We start from the raw sequence: 15,076 nt of genomic DNA, 5'->3' as shown, positions 1-15,076 counted from the left end.
AAAAAAAAAAAAAAAAAAAAAAAAATAGATACAGCCAGGTGTGATATAATTCTAAATACAGAACTAGAGAAATATATTGTAGAAAAATATTCGCTAGAACTAGTTATATATATGATAAGGAGGTAGTTGTGAAGGAGTAAACGAATAGGTGAAGTAATAATGGCAAAGGTGAGGTATAGTAAAAATTAAAAGGAAATATTAAGAAAATTAATAAAAATAACAAATAAGCAGAGGGGGAAGTAACTGGCTTGATTGAAACAAGAATGACAACTGACAAGTTAGGAGAGATGGATAGAGTCAGGTTTAAATTTCCCTACTTCTTTGCTAACCGTTAACAATTATTAATTAAGAATTAGATTTGTTTATAATATTTATATAAGTAAACTGACAGGACGATCTAATTAATGCCTTGTCTAGTATTACAATAGGCAAATATATGTGATAAATGTAGAAGTACATGTATAAGATACATATTATATACAGTATATATAGAGAGAGACAAAAAGTTTATAAATACATTAATAAAAATAAAAATAAAGTTATTGAAAAAGAATATAAATCATGATAAATAGAAGTAACAGTGGTATAATAAACTAAGAGAAAATTAGAAAAATGTGGAAAAAAAATGGTAAATAGTAATACTGTGACAAGAAGTAACAATAATGAGTAGTCGACAATGGTGTAAACATTTAGATGGTGTATAGATGGAATATTGAAGATCACTACTCATCTCAAACAACCTCCTGCAACAATTAATTAGGGTTACCGAGATTACACTGTTGTTTAAACCATTTTGTCAGTATTTATTGAAATTTACAACTTCAAAAAAAAAAACAAATACACTCAGTAAATTGGATGAATGTTTCAAACCCTTAAAACTCTTAGGAAGGAACCATCCGTTGGTGGTACTTCAAGGATTAATTTAAATTAGAAGGTCCCGTGGCCATCTTCTTTTCAGACGCCTCGAAGGATTATCAGGGATTGTTAAGGATGAGAGATTAAGAACTAATGGGTTAGGATGGGTAAGGAGTTTGGAATGAAAAGACGCATATCTGGTCTAATAAGGGGCATCAAGGAGTTTACGTAGGATTTCGGATTGTAAGGATTGGATGCGGGAGGAATTTGATGGTTTCTTAGAGCCCCAGAGCCCCAGATATGTCCATATTGGTCTGATTATCGTAGTGTATAATAATTTTTTGTAGTGAATGGGAAGTTTAGAGCGTTTGTCAAGTAGGTGCTGTAGCAATCGAAATCTACAAGCAGTTTCTTGTCGTTTCAGTCTTGTATGTTTTTTCCAATAAAAATGGGACCTTTCACCAAATTGAATTGTCAGCGATATTGTGGTTCTTATCAGTGTAGAGACAATCACTATCACACAATCACTCAGTAGTGATAGTGCGCTACCACCACAGGATATTGTGACGTGGAAATGGGCCCTTACTGAATGAGCACTTCTTGGAAATTTTAGAACTAATTGAGGGATCCCGCATACGGTACCACGCTCCGCGGAAAAACAAAGAAACTGGCATTTAATCGGCCTGAGATTACCCAACCGTCAAGGTGAACAAACGGGAAGGGGCCACTCCAGCAGTAGATCAAACAAGAAAGTATAAAAAACCTCTGGAGAAAGACCTATATGACCTAACCCTCTCCCTTTCTGAAGGGCCAGGTAGCAGCCCTCCGTGTGGGAAAGCGGGCGTTTCACTTTTTTTCTACCAGGGAACAGGTGCTGTCGTACTCCAGGTAGGACCGTACATCGATCCATTGTCGTCTATCCAGTGGAAGATATTCTCCCGTAATATTTTCATCTCTTACCGTGGACTCTGCTCAATGGTCGGTCTGGTTTATTCCGCAACATTTGGCTGGGTATCGGAGCGAATCCGCTACTTCGTGGGACACTGGATCTGAGTCAATGGAGGAAGACAATTCTGAACGAAGCCAGAGGAGACGGATTCGAGAGAAAAAAAAGTAAGAAGAACTATAACGATGAACAAAGGACAACAATAATAACTTCAAATTTTAGTTGTTCCGCTAATGCAGTATGGCTCATTTATTAATACTGTATTTTTTAAAAATTAATTAGAGTAAAATAAAAAAAATATTAATTATGAAGAAGATGGTCAGGAGTGCGGTCAATGAAAAAAAAAAGTTAGCAATTGTTTATTTGCCAAGGTTTAGCCCCACTTTGTAAAGCTTCATCAGGGCTAAAAAGATATAAAAACAACTAAAACTATTTTGAGGTGTAGATAGTTGACCGTAGATTAATGCTTGAAGAAGTTTGTCGGGGGGTGCGGTCAGCAAAGATCAACATAAATAAACAAAACCATATTTATTTATGTTGATCTTTGCTGACCGCACCCCCCGACAAACTTCTTCAAGTAAAACTATTTTGAAATAGTAGGATAATAAGATATATCTTCTTTTTTTATCAAATAAAATAAAAGAAATTAAAAGTAATAAAAGATAAAAAAAGTAAATTAAGAGAGGGTTAAAATTATGTAAATTTAATATATTGTAGGAAGATAATAGGAGGTCAATAAAGGTACCAAAATAGTAAAAGAAAGCTGTTTATTGTTTACCAACGTTTTGCAGGGCTTCGTTATTGAAGTTATAATACCAACGAAGCCCTGCAAAATGGGACGAAACGTAGTTATGGTTAACAATAAATAGCTTTCTTTTACCTTTATTGACCTCCACCCGGAATATCTTCCTACAATATATTAAATTTACATAATTTTAACCCACTCTTAATTTACTTTTTTTATCTTATTATCCATCGGCGTAGGGGAAAAAAAATAAAACATATGTTATTATCCTACTATTTCAAAATATTTTTAGTTGTTTTTATATCTTTTTAGCCCTGGTGAAGCTCTACAAAGTGGGGCTAAACCTTGGCAAATAAACAATTGCTAACTTTTTTTTTTCTTTGACCGTACTCCTGACCGTCTTCTTCATAATTAATATTTTTTTTATTTTACTCTAATGATTAAAAAAAATTCATTATTAATAAATTAGCCATATTGCATTAGCTAAATATCCACCTTCCTCCAATCTACTTCATACGGTCAACTATCGTCTACTAATATAAATATAATGTACTTCGTACAAATCTCAACACACTTTATTATATCATCAATAGTCCAACGTTTCGGCCAATTCGGCCGTTCTTAAGGATAATCTTTTAATAAATTTACACCTCACATCCAAATTATTTTAAAACATTTTGCAGGCTATTCTGCCCAGGTCATTAAATACAATTCAAATCACCCTATTGGTCACAATTTCATTAATTTTTAAAACTTTTAATTTCAAATTAACTTAAAACTATCAACTACCATATTAAAAACCTTTATATATGACAGTTAAAAATGTTCAAAAATTGAAACAATAAAAGGAAAATTGTATAAGAAAATATATGAAAATTAAAAGATACTAATTGGATATAGAATAATACAAAATAAAACTAACCTTAAGAGCTTTAGATACAAAACATTAATAAATAAGTTAAGATAATAAAATTAAGTGTGATTACAAATGACTATTGGTTTTAATTAATCTTGGTACTAGTTAATTACTATTGATATTATAATGCGGGCTATAGAAACAGAAATATGCGTATGACGAAAAGGTTAGATACTTCCAGAGGTGAAAATTTAGATTGACAGAGATAAAATTTAGGTAGGTGGATTGATTAAGATAATAGAAATGCAGATATATGTGAAATATATCGAAGGAAGATACTCTCCACACTAGGTAAGTTAAAAATACATTGTTATCTATAATCCAAAGTTAAAAGTACATTGTTATCTATAATCCAAAGAGGATAGGAATCACCTCTGATAACTATAACTTACTTAAAGATTTTTCCACTATTGAAATAAATTTGCTAAAATTTAATATTGCATGATTTAATGTTGTAAGGGGTAAAATGAATGAGAAAAATAAAGGTAATTGAGGAGAGGAAAATTATTTCGGAATTTATCAAAATGAGGTAATGGATAAAAAAAATTGGCCTGAACAGTGGATTTTAAGGTAAGTAGGTGCGATCTAGTTTAATATTCAATACGAAACAAAAACATGTTCAACTTGAACTTTATCTAAAGAGAGGAAAAAAAAAAACTGTCTAGCACATTGAGAGTTTTGCAAATGAATCTCAAGAGTATTTCAACAATAAAAGGGAAACAAACAAAAGGCTTGAAGAAGTGACTATGAATTTCTAAATATCGAGTACAACGAACCCCGCAAATTACCATTTAATTACCATAAGAACAAGTGGTACATGGTAGAACAACCGATCGGAGGAACAGGACTCATTGCAGGATGGTTTTCTTTTTTTTTTTTGTTACTTTTTTCATTCGTGTTATCTAAATCTGTGGTAGCCATTCCTTACCTGGCGGAGTTCTTTGTAGAAGCAGCACCTGTGGCAGCCTCGATCACTGTTCTTGTAGGGTCTTCTTTATGAGGTCGCGTCCCATCATCTCAGAGATAGTATATGGGATAAATCCTATCAATGCTGTAATCAATTTCGATCTCGTTATAGTTTTCTTTTTATCGTATTCCTCGGTCTTATTATATAACGTAGCCAGTAGGAACGATAAGGAACATCTGTTCGGGTAGGTCGTGTGGCTTTGTTGTCCATTTTTATCTTATTTTCCTTAGATAAATGCAAGAGTCACGTCCTTAGACTTTTTCGACCAAATAAACATCACTATAAAGACCTGTTATTCAAAACCTGACATAAGTATTGTAGAATGCGGAGGCTGCAAAAGAGAATGAAAAGGAGAAACAATTTGTACTATATTTGACTGCATTAAAACTTTAATATCGATAAGTTTCCCAGTAAATATTTTTTTTTCTGACCATGTTGAGTCTAAATAAAAAAAAAACATGAATTTTACATAAAAGGTTGCAATAAAAGTGTGTTGGTGGTGTTTGAAGAGAAATGATTTTGACTGTGATTTTTAATGGATGTTTGAATTATTAGGTAATTAAACAAATGTGGGATATACTGATTAACAAAAAGTAATTTTACCTAATGGTTTTAATGTTTTTCATGGATATGAGTGTTTTGACCTGGGCGGAGTAGCCTGTGTGAGGTTTTAGGAGTGGTTAAATTGTATGTTTCATAGTGAATTGAGATTGTCCCTGAAGATGGCCAAATTGACCGAAACGTTGGACGTGTAAAAGAAATAAAAGTTTTGAGACTATGATTTGGATGGTGTTTTGAGTTATTTATTAAAGAATTGCCAGTCTCAAGAAAGAAATTTAAAGATTATAAATATATAAAAGAAAATATTTTTATCGTTTTGGAATGGGAGTCACCTGTAAGTGACAATAGGCACTGACATATAACAATTCATGATGTGTTAAATATAAAAAGTTTTAACATGCCAAATTTTATAAGTATAGGATTGTGAACATCCTAATTTAAAGTCCATGTTATATATTAATTGCAGAGGAACTCCTAGCGGATTTTGTGAGCAACTTAATTTTATGTAAACTTCCCTTCCATAACCTTCCAGAATTTTATCATTTTTATCCATTACTTTAATATAATTTTAAAAACGCCAAGACATAAACAAGAAAAACTACGAGAAACTAGCCTATCAAAACTATAAAAAACAAAATGCTCCACACTCAGCTGGTCTGTTGTGTGACGTCATTCTCTATTTAGCAGACCTATTAACAAACCCTCAATCATGTTAAATGTTATATCGTTTTAACATGGTAAAAGAAGGAAATATTTCTCTATTTGACATGTTAAACTAAAGATCATAACCAGCTCTAATATTGAAATGTGGATCATTGCTATTAATTTTTTTCTAAAAATACATGACTTCAGTGTAAAACCAATTGTATATCATGTAAGTTAATAAAACCCCAGCATTCCTTAATTATATATAATTATAACAGGGGTATTCATGATCTTTAGTTAAACATGATAAAGCGTGTTAAATGGAAAAACTTATGTTAATTGGAAATATTTCCTCATTCGGAAATTCAACAAAGAATGAAATCAATGCCACTGTGTTTGAGAAAGGAGCTCCCCTCACATTTGAATAGAAATTCAATGATGTCACCTCACTAGGTGCTACTGCATATATAAGAAAAAGCAGGCTTGAGTAGCCATCTCTAGAAGAGGAAGAGTGAACAGCTCAAGAGCCACATCGTTTCTTGGCTGAGATCAGCAATGCACCACGAGTAAATAAACTGCACCCCGCATAGGCAGAGGGACGGAAGGCAAGATGAAAGAGGGAAGATAACAAGACTTCAAGCAAAGATGGTCGAGCATCAAGTAACCTACAATATGTATTATTTCATATAGATAACCCCATTAAAATCCACAATCAAAATTAAATACTAACCCTACCGTACAACTTTTTGGCCAACTCACACGTAACTTTGTGTATAAATCAAATTAAGATTAGAGGCTTATATCACCATGTTTAATTTTAAATTCAATAATACAGTCCATTCCATTTATTACAACCACCAGCATATTTCCCACTTTTACTCAGGGAAATGCCTAAATTATACTCCACTTAAAGAATTGCGAATTGGTTTAACAATAAATAGCCCATAACAAGCATAGAGCAAGATGGAAGCTACAGTATAAATATGGGAAGGGTGTAGGAGTACGGGGGCGAATCCGAGTGCCGAGTTAGAGTAATGAAGAATAAGAAAAAAGTAGTCGGGAAATGACTAGTAATATTTATCCATGAGTAATGGACTCTTGGGCCCTCGGAGATCGTATTTTCTTTAAAGGCACCACGTACCAATTTAGAAGTGTACTCCTCCTTTTGCATCGGAGGCGTTATAGGTGACGAAGCGATAAAGAAACGAAAGCCCAATGCGCCCGACAGCGTTTCCTTTTGAGGGAGAATTCTCGGCCGTACTTCTTTTTGGACTGCACCCTCACTGAGGAGGAAAATGAAAGACTTTGGATACATCTGGGCGCCTAGGATAATGTATTTGAGGAGCGACTGAGAAATAAAGTAAATCACATGGGGGATATATTAGTATGGGAATGGAGGTTTAGGTCTGTGTATTAATGGATCCTACTGTTTGTAATACAAGCTACATCATCAGTTATGGAAATGAAATGAGAAAGTGACAAAGTGGTTGTAGGAGGAGAGCAGAAGGTGAAAATAGCAGATGTTAGTTGCAAAAATCAAGTACCATGGCTCAAAAGAGACTTCGAATTAGAGGTAGAGATTTAACTTTTTATGTATAAATAAGTACAGGGCAATCTCGCTAATACCGCGAAAACTCCACTAATCCGAACTGAGATAAAAAAAGGTACTTTTTTTAGTAAACTCTACAGGAAATAACATTTTCTGTTTTAATAAAATTGATAATATGTTAAAGACATGTTTAACCTCCCGATCTATAGGCAAGTTTTTGTAATTACTTGATTACAATCGAATAAGAATCGAAAGTAGACATTTTTACAGTTTCGATATCGGGAAATCGACAAATGTAAACAAAATACATAGGGTGCATAGAAATACATCAACTGTTGAAACCATTTGATTTTGTATAACTCATTTTTTTTTTTAATCACGTTGTACGTCAATACAAAAAGTGTTTTTTATGTTTATTTATGCTTTTTTCACTTATAAATGAACAATGTTGTAGTTTGGCAAATTAAATCACCAGTTAGCATAACTGGGGATGTAAAACAATTTTTTTAAAATAATTTTTAAATTTATAAAACTTCAAACTATCAAAGTTCCAATTAAATATGAAAAAAAAAAATTAAATAATGAAAAATAGAGTTGTAAATGCATATTTTACACAATTTTTCCTAATACTTTCTCTAATCGAAACACCCCTGCCGCAAATAAATATAATTTTATCTAATTTTCAATTTCAAATTATAGAATTATGATTGAGAGCAACGTTAGGTTTCCTTTTTTGTTCAGAAATCTAAATTTACAAATACTCCATATCAATTCCTTTCTCAGACACAATCCGATTTAAAATGTTTGGCTTCCTCCTAGTTTGGGGGTTAAAACTGGATTGAAAAATTATAACTTAACCATATATACATGGTTATGTATTCTGTACATAAATACAGAATAGTGCATGATAAATTTCAGCGTTCAGCTACAAATTTACAAAACACTTCTAAAACCTGGACTTATGGACTAGAACAGCTAACATTTTTAACATCAAACGCATTCAATCCTTTCAGTTCATAGTCCTCCATATTATGTAACCAACCATACCGTACAACATGATATTAACTAAGAAACTTCTTCGCCATAAAAAAAAAAAAATGTTTCCTTTGAACTGATATATCTAGGGGTTACTACCCATCTCTGATTTTCCATTTTCCTAATAATAGCAGGGAATTTCACTTGGACAACGCGCCCTTCTAAGCCCTGAATTTGGGAAGATCTTATCTCAACTTTGATATATTTATTTAAAATGAGAAAAGGGGATTTTCACAAAAAAAATTTAATTCGATACATTGAAAAAGTTAACATTGGACAACGGCGAACCATATTTTGAAAAGTTGACGGAATAGTAATTACTAATCGCTTCAAAAAAAGTTAAAATTTTGTCCTATTTAATAACAATTATATTTTTATGTACCTTAAGCAATTCTTCATTGTAGGAAGATAGCCCAGGGACTTGTTAATAAAGGTACAAAATAGTAGAAAAAGCTATTTAATGTTAACCAACGTTTCGCCCCACTTCTTCAGGGCTATTCCTTATGTAAAATGGATGAGGACTTATTCAGTCTTCAACTTTTTTTAGTTACTTGGTTTCCCTAACTGTCTTTATCACGTATTTTTATAAATTTTCAAATTTTGGGCTTCTAGATATTTTAGTACAATACTGGACAAAACCATTATTATTAAATTTTTTATGTGCATGATAAATAAAAAATGATTTAATCAGATTTTTTGTTTGTTCTAATATATGCGCGTAAGTGTGTATTAAATAAACATGTTTTAATTGGGGATTGATAAGAAAATATGATAAACTTATATTTACCGTTTATTATTAACAAACGTACTGCTAAATAATTAATTTTACTATTAATTTTTCATCGGTTCGTCAATCTATTTGTTTACTTTTTTAAATGGTTTTGAACATCCATCATACCTAAGACTTGCTGATGATGGGAAAACGCCCATTTTCAAGATAAGATCATCTCTTATCTATATTAAATCAGTATCAACTAACTCTGATTATAAAAGCCTGTAAGCTTTTTCGAAGCTGTTAAAAAATTATGCTTATACCTGAAGATACCCTAGACCTGGCAGAGTTCGTGGGAAATTCAGTGAAAGTAGATATAGGCAATCAAGGATCGGAAGCCCTCTTTTTTTATGAAAGATCTTTTGGGACGAATAGTTGTGCAACATCTGTCCAGAGCAATCAGTTACAGCCGTCCTTAATGTATTGTGTTTTTTTTTAAATATCTTTTTCAGTCCTGTTTTGTTCATTTTGTAACATTTATTTCGGACTTATATTAATGGTTAAATATGTCCTTGATTACAAAAAAAATCTCAGATATTTTCATTAGGATATATGTTGTCTTTGTTAGTAGGTGACATTTATTTTACAATTTAAAATTTAACAGACTTGATGTTTTGTAGTAAAGAGTTATTTAATCTGATAATATTAACTTCGATATTATTTATTTCGGAGTGGGTAGCTCATTGCCTCAGAAATTATTTTCAGTTTCACTGCTGCCATGAGTCAGTCCTGTGGGTTCAGTAGGCCTCCGGAGTTCACCCAACCTCATTAGGTGGGTACCTTTAGATGGGTAAAAATCTGGTGGTTCAGCGTGATTCAGACCAAATCACCTCCCTGCACACCCGCTGGTCTTGTAGGAGTACTTCCTTACAAAGTACTGCAACCCTAACCCATCATGAGTTCAACTATAAAGTAGTACAGATTTTTATATTATTTATAAGTATTAAAAAAATTTAAGTTATTATCATTATTTTTATGTAAAGGTTAATAAAATTCGTGCTTTAACATCAGAACAGGTTTTGGTGCAAAATCTCTGAAGAACAACATAAATATAGAGAATTGAGCTTTACATCAGGACTCGAGCTTTGGGGCTCCACTAAACCTTTTAATTCCTTTCTTATCCTTCGTAAAATCATCAATGCTCCTAACTTTGTCACGAATAAAATCATTTATGGTACCTTAATGTGCCTTAGGTAACTGATCTAGCCCGAACCAAATATATCAATCCTTCCATCATAAACTTTCTAACCACCCAAACCCACTTGTTTCTAACCTGGCTTCTCCTTCATTATTTGATTATCCTTATAAGTGTCTGAAAAGAAGATGACCTCGAGATTGTACCCTACTGATATGTTATTAGTGTTCTTTCCATGGGTAAATTCTTTACATGTCTGAATCATGCCATTGTAGGTACAACTAGCATCAAATTTGCTTGCTATATATATTTTTAATAAATTTTAAAATATCAATAAATAAATTTGAAATAAAAAAACAAAAAAAGATGATTGAACTTTCCCAAAGGAATAAACCAAATCCCATATCAATAACAATATTGCGAGGATATCATTTAATTAGTTGTCTGCATATAGTAACCCTATATCCGATTACATTGTTTCATATTACATTAAGTTTTATTTATATTATATAAATTATTTTTGTTTTGAAGTAATTAGTAATAAGTATACCGTGTTAATTTTAAAATATGCAGAAAGTTATTTCACAATGTATTATTTTATATTTACTGGGTTATAATTTCTTAAAATATTATTTATAGATTCTAATAGGAGTAAGACATAAAACGCTTGTTAGTACGGTTATAAATAAGTAACTTATTCTTATAGAATAGAGATATTTGAGGAAATTGCAATATTTCATTGTTTTTAATTATGTCACTCAGTGGCGTAGTCAAGATTTAATTTTAAGGAAGGAAAAGGTTTTTCAAAGGGTCTAGGTTTAAGGTTAAATGTATCAAATTCTAGTGATTTCTTTTTCAGAAGATGGCACTATTATATTATATATAATTAATATTAATTAATTATTGACTGATCCACAAGATCTGTTTATTTATATCAATAATATATATACTACATATGTAAACTTTTAAGTCATAATAATAATAATATATTTTAACCGAGCTACCATCCATGAATACCTGGAGGAGGTAACATAAATACCTTGGTTTTTCCATTTTCCCGGTGTCCATTCTTCCCAGAGCGGGCTGCAGTCGACAACGGCTAACGGTGTTTCCATTGAAAGTAGATTCTTGAAAATTCGTAACGTTCCTCGGCAGTAATTCAGTCCTTTATGAAGAAACTGATGGGAGGTGTTCTCCTCCAGAACGAAATATCAACCAGCAAGAAAGGAATAGTTCTTCACTAGATGGTTTAGTATTTTCTCGACTGGAACATGTTTCAGATGCATGGAATTTACTATGAGAGTACTTGGTGGCTCTTGATGGGGCGTATTTACTGGTTAACGGGTAACGGGGAAGGGAGTAATAGCATTCATGTACGACAGATGCCAGTCGGCTAAACGTCAAACGAATTTATATTTGAATTAAATAAAAAAAAAAAATTCACTCATGGCTTATTTTCAATAATGTTATTTGTTGATGCTAAACTATAAAGATATGGTCTGGCTCATACCCGAGCCGCCACTTGGTCCAGACACGCGATACCCATCCTCCTGAAGAACAAACACCTAATGACCATTGTCCAGCACAACTGGCCTTCAACATCCGCCCAGATGCTGTTTTCGCTGGCTACCTGTATTGTTTGGCCAAACAGCACGAGTGCTGTTGTTGAGCTGTCTGGGCTCAGAGTGAACTGTTTGCACACAAAACCAGCTCGTGCCACCGAATTTTAACGTTTTTGTACAATCCATGAAATTTCTGTAATCTCTTGATAACACCGTAGATATAATTCTTCTAGTGAAAATATTGAAAAAGATGATTCATTTGTGGAAGAAAAAAAATTAAAATTAAACAAATAATATTAATAAAGTAAATCAAAATGTAGCTTATATGTATTAATTAAAATAAAAACACAATCTTAAATTAAAATATCGCTTATAATATTAAATCGTAATGTAACTTAGTTAATAACAGTTAATTAAAAAAATAATTACCTAAAATAAAAAAAATAAATTAATTCAAATTGTAGGTTGTAATAGTAATTAAAAAAAAAATTAATCAAAATGTAACTTATAATTGTAAATTAAGAAAAAAAATAATATTAAATCAAAATGTTGCTCATGATAGAAAATTAAAATAACATAAATAATATGAAATCAAAATGTAACTTATAATAGTTAATTAAAAAAAAAATTACCAAAAATAAATTAATTCAAAATTGTAGCTTATAATAATAAATTTAAATATATATATTACATCGAAATGCAATTTATAATTGTAAATTAAGAAAAAAAATGAAATCAAAATGGAGCTTATAATAGAAAAAAGAAAAAGTTGGACTTGAAATTCCATATTTGCAAACTTTTAATGAATAAAAGAATACATTTCAATACAAAAAAGGTTAGAATAACAGTTTAAATAAATATGTTACAAAACAAAAAACTGATATAAAAAAATATTCTATCAAGTTACCAATTGTTGCAAACCAAAACATTCATTACAATTCTTTTAAATTTGGATGGATAGGAAGTGGAGGAATAGGCTGGATTTGAAGGTGGGAAGGGTACTGGAGCTACGGATGAACTTGATGATGGAATTCTTTTTCTTGGAGGAGTGTCAGACAATAAAGATCTAATTATGATACCCTTGATATAAAACCGAAGACCAATAACGGGTATCACGAGAATTATAAATAGAGGGATAAAACTAAATATTTCCAACCTATGGGTGCCCTGAGAGTAGCGCCTCTAACCTAGGAGTAACCTATTCTAATACAAGAGCCGCGAAGAAAAAAAGGTTGTTATTTCACCCCAATTTTTGATTACTTTAATGAAAACTATGTATAAGTAATAGTCAAAATTGATGAGTCTGCCAAGTATAGGTAGGGGGAATTAAAAAATGGCGGCTGTTTCAGAACCTTAAGAAAACACTAATTTTTCATTCAAAGCTCTATATCTTAAAAACTAACAACAACACTAAAAAACCTAAGAGAACATTATTTAAAGAAGAGTAAATTTGCTGAAATATTAGCCCTAAAAGAGCTATTTACGTCCAATAGTTCTCGAGATATACCTTTTTAAAAAGCAAAATTTCTTAAAAATCTACTGAAAGATTAGTAGTTAGTTAATTTATTTTGAGAGATCTGTATCTCAGGAACTCTGTGACGTACAGATGTCTATTAGCACTCGAATTAAAGCTAGTACGATAGGCTATAAAGAAGTTTATTACCTTTCTTCGTAGGAATAGTAGTTTTCATGATATTTGCTAAAATAAATTGATTTATAGTTGTTCGGACAATAAATTTGATTTATGAAAAACTTCATTTCAGAAACCATTTGACGTACAGATGATCGCTCAAATTAAAGCTAGTTAGATTTTCTACAAAATAGTTAATAATGTTTATCTTTGTAGGAGTAGTAGTTTTTATGATATTTGACAAAATAAACTCACAAAATGTTAATTTCTAGTTGTATATATGTATATATAGTTGACCGTAAAAATGATAAATAGGAAGATGGTCAGGGTTGTGGTCACAAGTGAAAAAAAATAGTTTACAACTATTTTATTTTCCTGTTTTTATTTTTTAGTTTTTATTTTTTAATTTCTAGTTATTCGTATAAAATGTTAGATTTTTGAAAAATTATATCTCTAGATCCTCTCATACTCATATGTCGGCCAAAACTCAAAATATAGGAAATTTTACTTACTATAAAGTAGTTTATGACACTTATCTGCGTAGGGGTAGTAGTTTTTATGATATTCACATATTAATATAAATTTTGTAAATAAAATTTTGTCTGAACAACTATAAATCAATTTATAATAGCAGATTTCATCAAAACTATTACTCCTACGAAGATAAATATAATGCACTCCTTTATAGCACATTAAACTAGCTTTAATTTGAGTACTAATAGACATCTGTACATTAAATGATTTTTGAGGTATAGATTTTACAAAATAAATTCACTAACTACTGATCTTTCAGCACGTCCCATACATTTTTATGAAATGTTGCTTTTTAAAGAGGTATATCTCGAGAACTATTTAACTTAAATAACTCTTTTATGTCTCATATTTTAGAAAATTTGCTCATCTATAAATGACGTTCTCTTAGGCTTTTTTGTGTTGTTCCTACTTTTTAAGATATAGAGCTCCGAATGAAAAATTAAATTTTTTTGTCGTTTTAAACAGCCGCCATTTTTTATTCCCCCTACCTATACATGGCAGACTCATCAATTTTGACTAGTAATTATACATAGTTTTCATCAAAGTAATCAAAAATTGAGGTGAGATAACTGCCTTTTTTCTCCTCTTGGCTCTTGTACTATTCGGAAGGGGTGGGGATAAGATCAATAATTTTTCAACAATCTGGACCGGATATTAGCGTTAATAAGAAATTTTAGGCTCGATTGTCTCTTTAAATTATATCTTACGATAATTTTCACAAGTTAAAGTTGTTACAAATATTAAAAGGTCTCAACTTTTTGGGTTTTCAAATTAGCTGGTGAAGGGAGACGACAACCTGGTTCCCTGATACCCCCAATATTGGAAGCCTGTGCGTGCGTCAATGCACTCGTCGCTTCTCAGTTCCTTTGATGAGCCGAGGATTGACTTGGAATTGCCTTATTTTAATTCGTAGGCTCAGCTAACTGATTGTGATGCAACCGGAAATTATATTTATTTTAGAATACAAATATGCAATTGTCTTATTGTGACGAAGAACAAAGTAAGATTTTTTTTTTACATTGCCACAATGCGGTATCCTTATTTACAAATATTCCTCTGAAAGTAGTTTATAATATCATAGGAGAAAGATGGGAAGAAATTGAAAAAGATACTGGAATAAAGAACACAAAATTATTTTTGGATGGGATAAAATTGTGTTGCGAAAACGGGATATTTATATAGATCTACCGCCAAAATATGGGCCTTTCGATGGGTGGACTATTG

Source organism: Halyomorpha halys, unplaced genomic scaffold, assembly GCF_000696795.3.
Source record: "Halyomorpha halys isolate HHAL.00 unplaced genomic scaffold, Hhal_1.1 Scaffold1248.1, whole genome shotgun sequence".
Lineage (NCBI taxonomy): Eukaryota > Metazoa > Arthropoda > Insecta > Hemiptera > Pentatomidae > Halyomorpha > Halyomorpha halys.
This window is presented reverse-complemented; position numbering follows the sequence as displayed.